Here is a 13,823-nt window from a genome sequence, read left to right as displayed (position 1 = left end):
GCCACATAGTATGAAGGCTACTCCTAAAAGCATCTTTTCACTGGTTGTACCTGAAAAGGCAACAATATACAGTAGCTGAAAGTGAGAAATTAGCAGCTTAAAGCCAGACCACTGCAGGTGAAGGTTACTTTTTTGGACTCCTCACACCTCCCTGTCCTCTTTGGTCACTCACTCATCCTCAGAACCCAGATATTGTCAATAGGAAAAAGGGAGATAGAAGACAAGTTTTGACTGAGTTCAAACAAAGAAACTGCAGGACTAGAAGAGAAATAAAATAGCAGCAACTCATAAGAACTTCAGGCTTTTGGTTTTGACCCTGAAGAATATTTGCTGGCCTCAAGTTTGCTTCTTTCCAAAAGCAATTCCTCCATGTTTGTCTCCAGTGGTGACATGTCATAAATTGCTTTCCTGACCCTGCTTGTTATGCCCCAGTAATACTGAGCTTGCAACACCTGCCTGGCCATGGTTAACCTGGCACTGGTTAGGAGCCCTCACAACCAGAAGCCATTTTTCTGGGGGAGAAAAAACAACCCACAAAACCAAAACAGCAAAAAACCCACCAAAACCCTTGATTCTGTAACACAGAGGAGCTCAGAAGTCAAAAATACATGGGGCCTAATTCCTGTGTACTCCTCTGCCTGCTGAGCTCGATGGCATGAAGCAGACCATGGTGCTAAATCCCACAGGAAACCAGTGCTGCTTGTTTAGGAAACATTGCACACTGAGGGATCCGTCCTTCTGGTCAGTGATTCTTTTTAAGCCCCAGCCATGCCTGGATGATTCTGGAATAACTAAAAAATGGAATGAAAGTAAATGCAAAACAGAGGGTGCATCTCATCATTGCTTATAATGAAGCGTATTTGGAAGGTATCATTCCCTCCAGCACTTGGGAAAAGGAAAGTTTTGGAAACAACATTCTAAGAAGTAATCACCTGATCTGTAGCTTCCAGTTTGTGATGCCAAAACACAGAGAGGTTACATCCAGAGTATGGAGTCAGCCCCCCATTATAAAAAGGGATTAAAACAAAGCTCAAGTCTATGCCTGATTTGGGATCCCCATCTTCTTCTCTTCTAGTTTATTAGCATACACTGAGGCCTGTGCTGCGACTCACTCGAGTACACAATGCACTACACTACCAGTTCATATAAAGCTGGGTTACTTTGTCACCTGGTGACAATGAAAGGAAATTCCAGGGAGAGTAACCCCTGAAGCTACCACTTCACCTGGTCTCACAGGCCTTGCTTCCAGTGTCTGTCCTTTTCATTTAGTTTAGCTCAGCATAAAGTTTACCTAAAACCCAAGTGAGAAATCCAAACATAGGTTGCACCAACTTAATCACATCACTAAAAATAAAACCCCTTTCAGATGCTCATCTGGTACCAGTGCCTTACACAGACAAGGTGTTTCTTCCATCTGTGCAGCTCCAAGAATACTTAGCAAATCTGCAGGGAGATAGGGAAGACAGACTTCTTGAATAAGAACAAGATCAGCTGTACTGTTGAACAAGGTAGAGGGTTTTTTCTAGGTGCTCAAGCTGAGTAAGATTTGGAGCTTTTATATGAGTGTGACAACCGCAGTTCTGCCCAGACACAAATGCATGATGATGCTGCTGTGCAGAAATCACATTGTTCTGCAGGGGGCAAGATAACTGCCCAGTGACACTCCACACTACTGACTGCTCTGCTTTGCAATCCTGCATTCAGCCCAACAAGGTGTGTGCCTGCAAGAAGGCAACAGACTGTGCTGAACCTGCTGAAGTGATGCAAGCTTATTCAAGTAGAAACCCAGAGCAGCTGCTGGCAGCAAACAACACCCTCTGTGGGTGAGCTTTGCTGAACTGCTGTCCCAACCCCGCCTGGTTCTCCCCTCCAACATGAGCTATACCATTAGGTTTAACATGCAAAAGGTAACTTGATTTTGAGTCAAGAGTCACTAGCAGGCCCTTATTTCTCTCAGGCTTTTGCTGCCTGTTGACAGCCCAAGACAGCATGTACTCCTTTCAACTCTGTTGCAAACACTTACTATTGTTCTTTCTGCCTCCTACACCTCTGAAGTGCAGATAACACTATTGATTTAAGTGCAATCAAAGCGAGCCTGCTGTACAATGAACATTTTGTCCACGCTGTGCCATACCATGGCAAGGGCTGCCTCTTTCCCAGCGATGGAGGCCCATTAAAGGGATGCGATTTATGAGTTCACGAGGGAAAAATGAGTTTGTGCTTCAATTACAGAATTGTGCAGAGAAGCAGAAACTTGGTTCCCACATGGAACTTCTCTGATACTATGCCAAAGGTGGAATAGGGAAGGAGAGAGAGGAGGGGAGGGTAAAGGAGGCATGTTCAGACCTCATACCAACTGATCCTCGCCTGCTGACACCTGCACAGATGTTTCGCAGTGGTAGGACAATAGGTCTCCACTGTCCCAACCAAACCTTGTGGTCTGCCTTGGAGGCAGAGATGCAGAGGCACAGAATGTTATATTCACTGCCAAATAAACCCAGGAAATAAACCGAACAGCAGTGGCCACAGGCTTCCATGGGTTATACAACAGCATCCATCACACCTGAGAGCTGGCTGCAAAGGGAGCTGAAATGAACAAATGCTGCACTTGTTGCCATGCCAACTATTTACAAGAGTGAAGCCTAAATAAGGAAGTAAATAAAACCAGGATGGAGGGGGGAGGCTATGGAAACAGGAAAAATCATAGGGAAGTGACACTTCATATTCCATGTTTTCACAAGTAACTTACAATACAAAGTGAGGAAGCAATAATGAAATGTAAGCAATAAAGCATCAGAAGCACCTTTTCTTTTGTGCGGCTTTCCTCTTTTTCCCAAAGCTTTTCACATCAGGTTTTCTTTACAACACAGCTGAATCTTTGGCCCAATCCCTCTGAAAACAGCAGCTGCCTCACAAACTTATTTTTAATAGAGGCCACAAAACCACTCTATGACTGGCTGCGAAAGCCCCCGATAACACAGTTCACCAAAGCACGATAAAACACGCTTTTATTCAGATAACAGCCCAAAGTCCCGAACAGGATGATGCGTGTGATGGCCCAAGCCGATGGGGGGAGCACAGGGGAACTGGCGCTGGGTCCTGCCCCGAAGGACAGCACAGAGCACGGAAACCTCGCAGGGAGCGCCGCTGCCAGACCACGCTCAGCGCTCCCACCACAGCCACCACTGGTGCCGCAAGCGTCGAGCCGGCCCCATGTGCTGGCGGCCGCTCCGTGCCGGCCCTCACACCTACCGCTGCGGCGGTGCCGGTGCCCATGAGAGCAGCACCCAGCGTGCGTGGGGCTGCACCGTGCCGGTCTCACAGCCGGCGGCACCCTGTCCTCCGCCGGGACCGGGACCGGTCCCACGAACCGCGGCTGCCCCGGGCACGGCGGCTCCAGCGGTGTCTGCTTCCCACCAGCGCTGCTCCCCACGCCGATGGAGCGTGGCGAGAGGGAGCGACAGGAGCGGTACCTCGGCCGCGCTCCCTGCCCCGGCAGCACCGGTACCGGGGAGCCCGTCCCGCGGCAGAGCCCAGGACACGCCGAGCGGTCCCGCATGGACCCGGAGCGCTCACAGCGGCCGCCTCTGCCGGGCCGGGCCCGGGACTGCGCTCCCGCACCCCGCGGGCACCGGGACCAGGCGGACCCCACCAACCCTTACCTGCCCTCGGCGGCGTGCGGCGGCCGGGAGGGGAGGGGCCATGCCAGGGGGCGGGGCTATCCCATCGGGGGCGGGGCTATCCCCTCGGGGGCGGGGCTATCCCCTCGGGGGCGGGGCCGTGCCTGTCCCGGGTGGCAGCACTGCGGAAAACGCGGCCCGGAGCGGCGGGCGGTGGGAGCGGGGTTTGGGGCGCAGGTTGGGGACTGGGATCCTTTCACCCTTCCCGACTACAGCTTTCCTTATGTCATCCCTTGGCTTGTGAAGACGGGATAACCTGTCCCACAGCCAGGACAGGACCCGCCCCGAAGCTGGATGCCCCGAGGGAAGGTGTCAGCAGAGCAGGTGCAGGCAGCACTACGGCCCACGACGGACCGCACAGAGCTTCTGAAACCCCTCCGACCTAGGTTCGTGCCTGAGGGGTATTGGAGGGGAGACCCGGGGTGAGGGGTATCCAGTCTTCAACCCAGGCAGGTAACAAGAGTGAATCCAGTCAAGCCCCTGTTCAAACCTGAGCCAGGAAAATTAAGCTCCAAGTAGGATGTGAAGGTACATTCCCAGTAATTCCAGTTCATTGCGATTCCTACATCCCTGCTGCTCACCTCCTCAGCACAAGCTGGACCCCTGCCACTGCCCTCATTCCCCTCATGCCTCACTGGTCTGCATCCCCTCACATCAAGACATAGCGACAAAGAAGAGAGACATAAGGTACAGGAAGAACTCTTTGACAAGGATGAGAAATCAAGATACGGCAGCTCCCACAGTTATCATCTACAACAGAACGCTGAAGTAAGACTAGTCACACACACATGCACTGAGTTTTGGCTAAGTCTTTCCCTGCTACGCACACCCCCTTTTATGCTGTCCCTACTTTAGAAGTGGGTAGATGAAGGCCACAAAGCAAAGCACCTTGCCCCAAAGCCCAGCTTGTCCCCAGCAGCATCACTGACCTGTTCATGAGTTCCAGCCCAGAGACAAACCCCACTGGTCTGCCCAAAGACTTGTGCTTCTGTGTGATCCTCACGTGCCTCTACAAGCCTGAGCCTCTATACAATGAGATTAAAGTGTTTCTTTGAAAAGAGGGACATTAAGATTTCAGGACATGGGAATATTTGCATTGGAGTATTTGCTTTCCCCCTGTAAGTGCTGATTTCCAGTTGCAGTAAACTAGAACCACTCTAAGGATCTCAGCTGATATAAGTGTAGTGGCAAATGTGCATTTCTTCCAGCTTTGCTCAACTGAGACCTGAAGAAACAGAGACAGCTCTGCCAATGGCCTTCAGCTTTAATCTTTTCAATAGTGCCTTTAGGCTATAAAATGCAGCACTGGCTTTGAAGGCAAATAGCCAGAGCCTTGACACTACCATTAACTTCATGTACAGCAATAGAAATTACTTCACTTTTCTGTATCTCAGCTCCAACCAATGGCAATAACGCTAAAGTCCTTTGAGATCACTAAGAGCACTGTGTTATCGCTGTAACTTGGCTGGGATGCTCAGAATCCATTGTGGGGTTCCAGCACCAAATTCATCAGTGCAACCCAGAAGCTACAACTGCAGCAAGAATTTTGATATGAGGATTCAATAAGTACAATATTACCTGGATTTACAGCCTGTGCTTTCACATCTTTATCCAGGTACCTAAACCCAGGCCATTATAATGTGTGCCTAATAACAGGTGTAAAATAGCAACCCAAGAGCATGCAGCAAACTTCAGAAGTGATAGACATACAGTGTCCAAACATCACTATAAGTCTGAATTTCTGCATGGTGGACAGTCAATGCTTCTGCATCAAGCGGAAGAAGGAATAACAGGTTATTAAGGTTTATTTTCTGCCCAGATAGAGAAAAATGTGACTTGGAAGACAGTAAATACAGTCACATGGGGACAACTTTACCACTATCTATAAAATCAGCCAGCTACTCCTATGCTTGTCTCAACTTCAAGTCTTTTAATGTCTTCATGAGGACAACTGGCAGAAGCCATGTAAAACACTAAAATAGAAGGCAGAGGTGGGGAAAAAATGGATTTACTTCTTGATCTCTATTTAAGCTGTTATGGTCTGTACCCTTGAATGAACTGCTGATTCAGCAGCCCAAGTGCATAAACCCATGCCCGGGACATGCAACCAGATATCCCGGAGCTGGACCAGTGTCTCTGGCTCTGTGGGACTGACCAAGGGAATATTCCAGACCGTGTGCTGTCTGCTCTTCAATAAAGCTGAGAGAAAAGAGGAGGAGAGGACATTTGTTGTTACAACATTTGTCTTCCTGGGCAACTGCTACACGTACTGCAGCCCTGCTCCATGGGAAGTGGTTGGACATCACCTGCTGATGGGAACTAGAGAGTAAAATCTTTTGCTTTCCTTTGCTTCCATGCATGGCCTTTGCTTTTGCTTTATTAAATTGCCTTTATTTTGACCCATGAGGTTTTACCATCTTATTTTCTCCCTCCCAGTCCTGCTGATGAGGAGAGTGATAAAGTGGCTTGGTAGGTGCCTGGTGTCCACCCAGGGTCAACCCACCACCTTGATCATTCATATTCCAGTAAGGAAGAAAAGTTCCTCAAAACCTTCACAACTTTTCAGAGTACAGTGGATGACTCTTTAGATCAAATGCATCTTTAACTTGGCTAAACAATCCTTTTGTTATCTCACCAGGACCTCAATAAGTACAGCCATGACACAGCTCATTGTTCCCAGTCTTTTTCTCTCTATGCTGTCCTTTTTCTTAACTCAAATCCTAGTGAGTTCAGTATTTTTAACTGTGACTTTCAAAAGGCTGCCAAAAGATAGCTGAAAAATATATAGCAGCGTGATTAATGCTCCTGGGGCTTCTTCAGGATTTGTCTCAGTGTTAGAGAAACCTAAATGTGGAAGCATGACAAAACCTGTAACTATTTCACTGGGGGTTTTCATTCAAAGTTATGCTACCCCAGCGGATCTCTGCAACTCTCCTCCCCAGCTACATAACTACAGTGCTAAAATTACTGGGAGCACCAAGGAAAGAACATGGTGTTTGTTTTACTTCCCACTGTCTTGTCACAAAACCACCATACTGAGAACAAAGTGCCTCTCAGTTTTGTTTATGGGGTGTTAAAATGTTAGTTTACAACATGCCAAAATACAGAATCCCTTGTCCATTACTGCAAATGCCAGCAAACCATAAACAAATGCAAACTCCAAAGCATAAAATACATGAGAAATCTGTGTATGAGCAGGATCCTACTCACATCTATAGGAAATGTGAACCTAGGGCTGAACAGGAGCAGAATAGCAGTAAGTCTCTTTAGACCCATCCCTTGCAAGCCTACTTTATGTTATGTTAGAGAAGGAAAGTCATATAACAGCCAAAATCCAGCTTCAGGTCAACTGAAGCTACATGGAGTTCATCCAGTTTAAACCAGCTAAGAACCTGCCCTTATTTTATTTGGCACTGTGGACCTCAGTTTTTACTGATGAAAAGCTGAGCTGTTTTAACCAAAAACTGAGGCTCTGTGTCCTTTCCACTGTAAGGTATAAATCCATGGTTGGCAGTGGAAACTCCTAAAAACTTTCGATACTATCTTGCTCAGCATTGCAGGCTTATTCTGGGTTTTTTAATGTGATAACAATTTTAATAGAGAAACCGGCTCATGTTTCAGAAAGCTTTCTGAGAGGCTTCCAAATCCCAAGGCATGGGGAAGGTGTTACTAACTGCTTACAGCTAAGCCAATAGTTTTCTTAGGGCCACATTCATCCCAGCTACCAGTGGCAGTTTGGCAAAGTGTACACCAAGTAACCATGGGAAAACTTGGTGGGCACAAGGAAAGTCTTTCTGGAAAACAAGCCTGAGACCTCTAACCATGGGTCAAAACAGGTACTGATCACTGTTAGTAGAGGAAAAAGGTGAGAGGTTAGATGTGGATGAGATGAAACAGCACAGATTGTATACTGGTATATACTGCTCCAGTTGCAATACATCTGTTTGTGGACCTATGTGTTTAGGTTGAGGGCAGTGCTACAACAGAGTGAAACCATCAGAGAGAAGTAAAGGCTATGCAGATGCTCTTACCACCACTGTCACTCCAGGTCTGACGTGCTGAACTGAGTGTTCAGGCTAGATATCTGGTGCCTATGGCCCAAAACACCCTCAGATATCTGTTTCCTGGCTTCCAAGACATGCAGTAACCCAGCTTACAGCAGAAGACAACATGAAATATAAGGTGACTTCTTCATGAGACACAGTAAGCAAAGGTTTCATTTCCAGATAGAAATATGCAGATGGTTAGGTGACACTGCCTGATACCCCTTCTGCATGCTGTCCCATCCCTGCCCTCTGGGTGCTCTGCATGCTCCCTTCTCATCAGCAGGAAGCCCTCAGAAATACATGTTTGCTGCTAACCATCCCTAAAACTGTGTGTCAGAGGACACAATACAGCTTCTCCTGTTGGGAACATATCCTGGCATGCCTTTAAAAACAAGCAAACAATAAATCTTTCAACCAGAGATTCTTTGAAATATTAGTGAGTTTGCTGCCCTCTTGCAGTCCAAATCACGTTTTGAACCTGGATTTCTCTTTGGTTCTCAGAGTCTCCTGAGTAAAGGCTACACTGCAGCAAGGTAACCCACACCAGGAAAGATAACACAGAGGTGAAGCTGTTTGCAAGATACAGAAAAAAGAGTAGATGTTTCTCCACTGCATGAGAACATCTGCAGTTACATTAGCCTGCAAGAGAGCAAACTCCAGTGATTCATTTTCTGGTTTTTACTCTTTTAGGGTACATTTGGAACTAAAGCCTTTTTTTCCCCATGCAACCAAAAGGATAGAAACAGCCTTTCCTTGAAGAAATGGCAAATATAAACTGACCTTTCATGTCATTATTCACCACCATGCCCAGAGGCAGGGATTTAGGGGAAACCATTAATTACTACAGTTCCTAATTAATCTGAGGATCCTAGTGCACCTGAGGTCAACACCTCCCCTGTGCAACCTATTACCATGATGAAACACAGAGGGCAAACAGCAGCTTTCTACAGTACCTATGTGCTGTGATGGTGTCCTCCTCTCCCCCAGGCCCCAGCCCCACACACGTGGCTGGTTCATCACTGCAGCAGCCTCACTGACTCCACCACACTAAAATCAAGGCTGCAAATGATCTTTTGTAAGGTCAGGGTCTGGATGTCTCAGGAAGGCACCTTAATTACATGTAATTACTGTTAACAATGTACAACCACTCTAATCTGTCTGCTAGGGGTCAGTTGTCAACTGGGGTGTGACCTGACCCCCAAAAACACCATGAAGTGCAAACAGCTCTTTCCAGAGATGCAAAGACGGTGACAGTGATGGATGCTGAATGGAACAGTCCTGGCTGGATACATGACATTAGCCTGCAGAATGAAAAGCTAACACTAATCCAATACCAGTCACATCAGTGGTGCCAATAGATAAGTCCCTGAACCAGGTTTTAAGCCGTTATTTCTTTCTGGGAGCTGTCTGCTTATAGAACTAGAAGCTTTTCAGCATTTCATACAGGCTCCAAGAACATACCACTTATTGAACATTATAGAAAAGGCCACCCATTAGGAGTTTTACATCATCTCTGGCACAGAACCAATACTCAGTATCTGGGGAGGAAAAGAGCACTTCAGATAACTTTACAAAGCAATCTCATCCTTGGGGAAGCTGTACAAGCCTGCAGCTTTTTGCTTTATCCCTGAGAAGGCCTGGGAATTGCAGGGTAGTTTATACATCAAGATGGTTGCACAAGTTGTGCAGCACCCTGGGTGCCCATGGGCACGAGGCTGCTCAGTGTCTGGGGCTCTGCAGCACCCATCAGTCTGGCTGAGAGGAACCCAGCCACCATATGGGAGCAAGGACATAACCACATGCAGCAATTGTGCAGGAGGCAGCCTGGCTGCAGGCAGCATGAACCAAGCCCAAGGGAGCTGGGCTGTGGGACAAAGGCTGGTGTGCAGTGTGCCACACCTACTGGCCATTGGAGCAGTGGTTTCCCCACCAGTGCGATATGGTTGCACAGCCCTGCTTCTCACATGGATGTCACTGTGCCAGGCCAGACTGCCCCACTGCTTTTATTAGCTCATTTGAATCAAATTGCTGTGTGCAACTGGATTAGGCAGTTCTTCAAAGGTTACACCCTACACACCGTTAACATCCATGTGTTTTTCAGATGAAGTCTTCTGAGTGATTGCTTTCCCAGCTGCTCCCATGATGCACGGGCTGCTGACAGTTTCATTTTCCATTACTTCCCTCCAGTTTGCTGCCTACTTGATCACACAAGTACTTCCAAAGAATGTGAACTCAAATACACTGTGTGTAACAAAGCTGCTGGGCTACAGGACCTGAGTCCTGATCAGCTGAGGAATAACTTTGGTTGCCTGCCACAAGCAAATCAAAGGCATGGCAACAAAAGTGCTTAGGTTTATCTCAGCTGGTCTTCCACCCTGTCTTTTATTGAGGATAGCTGATCCTCTGCTCGACAATTTCATCACATCATGCCATTGCACTGTCTTATTCAATGGAATTAAAATCATTAATACAACTCAAATCAGATTATTAACCAAGTAGAATAGGAAGCACTATATCATTCTTCCTGAGAATTAAAACCAACTAAACAAGTAATCATCTCCCAGCATGAAGCTCCTGGGAGTCAAAAGCAAAAGTCTCATCAAACCGAAGCACTAAGCAAGCAGTCACTCTTAGTTCACTTCTCATTAGCTTGCTCACCTTAAGGAACCACAGCATCTCCAAAGCACTGCCCAGTTTTGGGGAATCCAGAGTCTCCCAAGGAAAAACACACATCACATCCCACCTTGAGGTGTCGTTGCAGTGGTGGGAAGCTGCCTGCTGGCAGAGCCAGGCTCCAGCCACCACCAGGGACACAGCACACATCCCAGAAGGGCAGAACAAGCTATACAGCCATTAATTAATAATTAATGGTCTATGCAATTATTATCGTACCTTCCTGAGAAAAAGGCCACATGGTCTCACTGAATGTAGGCTCCTTCAGAGGGCAGCTGAGCTGCAGAACCTGGGCAAGGCAACAGCTTCTCCTTGAGCCTTTAGTTCCCTCCTAGGGCCAGCCATGTGAAGTAACATGAAAAGGATTCACACCCAGGTGAAGCTCAGGTGAGACTCCAGGGGCTGCTTTGGTCTCTTTCCTAAACTGGAGCACACCAAAAGCAAAGGGATTCTTAGCAAGTCCTCCCTACTTAGCATAGGGAGTGGCTGAGGTCAGTACTGAGGTCTCTATGTCCGAGCATCTCCTTGAAACTGAGACTTAAAAACAAGCTATTGTTTTGAAGATCACCTTGTATTCATTTGACAGCACACATCGGTGTGTTTGACAAGTACTAACTAACTAAGTACACTAACATCATTTTAACATCTACCCACCTAAACCCTCCTTTTCAGAGACAGCAGAACCAGGTGGAAAGCAGAGAGTTCAACACTATTGCATGAACCTCATGCCAGGCTTTAATTTGGCACAGTAACCCTAAAATTACGTTATCCTGTTAAGGCAAGCAGGCACCACATAAATTATACTTATGTGGACTCATAAGCTGAAAGCATTTTTCATTTTAGACAAGTACAACAAATGCTGCCAAATTCAAGGAACAGTTAAACTCATAACAGTTTCAGAAGCTGTTAAGCTATGGAAGTGCAGATGATGGTTAGAAAAAAGACCCAAAAAAGAGGTAACAACAAGAGTTAATCATACGCAGTGGAAAGGTTATGCAGCCAATGCAAAGTGAAGAGAGCAGCAATTGTACAAAGGCAGAACCAGTTTACTGTGATTTATCATGTGGCAGAGAGCTTGCTTTGGTTTTTGTGCATAAATGGATTCTCTGATGGTGGCACATTTTGTTAGAGTCACTCTATAGCCTGCACCAGACAGGGCACTCATGGTGCGGAGTAGAGGGGCAGGATCAGCTCCCTCAACCTGCTGGTCACGCTCCTTTTGATGCAGCCCAGGATACAGCTGCTTTCTGGGCTGTAAGCACATACTGCAGCTGGCTCATGTTCAACTTCTCATTGATCAACACCCCCAAGTCCTTCTCTGCAGAGCTGCTCTGAATCTCTTCTTTGCCCAACCTGTAGCTGTGCCTGGGATTGCTCCGACCCAGGTGTAGGACCTTGCACTTGTCATGGTTAAACTTCATGAGGTTGGCATCAGCCCACCTCACAAGTGTGTCAAGGTCCCTCTGGATGGCATTCCTTCCCTCCAGCGTATCAACAGAACCACACAGCTTGGTGTCATTGGCAAACTTGCTGAGGGCACACAATCCCACTGTCCATGTCACCGACAAAGATGTTGAACAAGACCGGTCCCAACACTGATCCCTGAGGGACACCACTCGTTACTGGTCTCCAGCCAGACATTGAGACATTGACAACAACTCTTTGAGTGCGACCATCCAGCCAGTTCTTTATCCACTGAGTGGTCCACCTATCAAATTGATGTCTCTCCAATTTAGAGACAAGGATGTCACGTGGGACAATGTTGACTGCTTTGCACAAGTCCAGGTAGATGACATCAACTGCTCCACCCCTGTCCATCATTTTTGTAGCCCTGTCATAGAAGGCCACCAAATTGGTCAGGCAGGATTTCCCACTAGTAAAGCCATGCTGGCTGTCATCAATCACCTTGTTGTTTTTCATGTGCCCTAGCATGCCTTCCAGGAGAACCTGCTCCTGGCACAGAGGTGAGACTGACTGGTCTGTAATTCCCCGGGTCATCCATTTTCCCCTTCTTGAAAATGGGGGTTATATTTCCCTTTTTCCACTCGTTGGGAACTTCACCTGACTGCCATGATGTTTCAAATATGATGGCCAGTGGCTTTGCAACTTCATTCGCCAGCTCCTTCAGGACCCGCGGATGGATTTCATCAGGTCCCATGGACCTGTGTACATTCAGGTTCTTAAGATGGTCTCGAACCAGACCCTCTCATACAGTGGGCCCAAGATCTTCATTCTCACAGTCCCTGTGTCTGCCTTCCAAAACTCGGGTGGTGTGGTCAGAGCCTTTGCCAGTGAAGACTGAGGCAAAGAAGTCATTCAGAACCTCAGCCTTCTCCAAACCCAGGGTAGCCAGTTCTGATAGCTTCCAGAGAGGGCCGATGTTGTCCCTAGTCTATATTTTATTTGCAATGTACCTATAGAATCTCTTCTTGTTATCTTTCACATCCTGAACAAAGCTTAATTCTAACTTGACCATAGCTTTCCTAACCTGGTCCCTAGCTTGTCAAAATAGGAGCTATTCTAACCACACAGAGCATGGGAGATCTAGATGGAATCCAGCTTATTGCAATACACATTACTTCAACAGTGGAAGCTATCTCTAGGGATAAAGATGCTAACTGGCAAGCAGGATAGAAAGGAGGCATACTTAGGGCTGCCAAACCACTGAGGATACACCCACAACACAGAGCCAACAGCTTTTATGCCATCCTCAGGACACAGACCTGCAAATGCATTACAGCCAGATGTGACACCTGAGCCCAGGCTGCTCTCCCATGCCCAGGAAACCTACCACAAGACACTGGTAGCAGAAATTATTATCATTAACTCACTATGAGCTTGAAAATAACAGTGAGTTCATGAATTAACTTTCAGGCAGCAAACACTCCAGCAAAAGCTTATAAATATTTTTTAAACAACAAATGAGACTGTGCAAGAAGCAAGCAAACTGTAAAGTGCGTTTAAAAGTCAACCTAATGATGGATTTAGAGGCTTAAAGCAGCTCTTTTACTGTACTTGTTTGAATCTTTAATTACACTTTTCATCCCCAGCAATCAGATGTGATACTGAAGTAGAGCTTTGTAAATCACTCTGTGCTCTTCAGTGTCTTTGAACAATCACGTATTTAGCATATTTCAGGTAGAGGAAGCAGCTGAAGTGCTGCTGAGCTTTGTCAAGATAAACCTGGAATTCTACAGGAAGTTTTTTAACTAGGTTTCAGAAGCAACCCTTAAATATCATGGCAGTGCTTGGCTGGGCAATGCTCTGGGTGTGCCTCTGGGCTCCAGTTTTTTAATGACTTGACACTTCTATTTATAGAGTGAATAGAAGGGAGTTGCTTGGAAGGGAACATTTCTGAATACATTTCAGTGTACACAGATTTGAGTCATAGAGTCTGCTAACATACAGTTCCTGGTACTGGCCC

The 13,823-nt window shown here is 46.8% G+C and overlaps 1 protein-coding gene across 1 annotated transcript in view; it reads right to left on the bottom strand.

The window, feature by feature from the left end:
- LOC101872296 (synaptotagmin-like protein 2) overlaps positions 1 to 3,693 on the bottom strand; it is a 37,105-nt gene extending 33,412 nt beyond the window's left edge. Inside the window, exon 1 of the mRNA XM_034064302.1 lies at positions 3,663 to 3,693. The gene's annotated coding sequence lies outside the window, so the exon portion shown is untranslated. The remainder of the gene's footprint in view (positions 1 to 3,662) is intronic.
- Positions 3,694 to 13,823: the final 10,130 nt, after the last annotated feature.

Source organism: Melopsittacus undulatus, chromosome 6 (genome assembly GCF_012275295.1).
Source record: "Melopsittacus undulatus isolate bMelUnd1 chromosome 6, bMelUnd1.mat.Z, whole genome shotgun sequence".
Lineage (NCBI taxonomy): Eukaryota > Metazoa > Chordata > Aves > Psittaciformes > Psittaculidae > Melopsittacus > Melopsittacus undulatus.
This window is presented reverse-complemented; position numbering and strand designations above follow the sequence as displayed.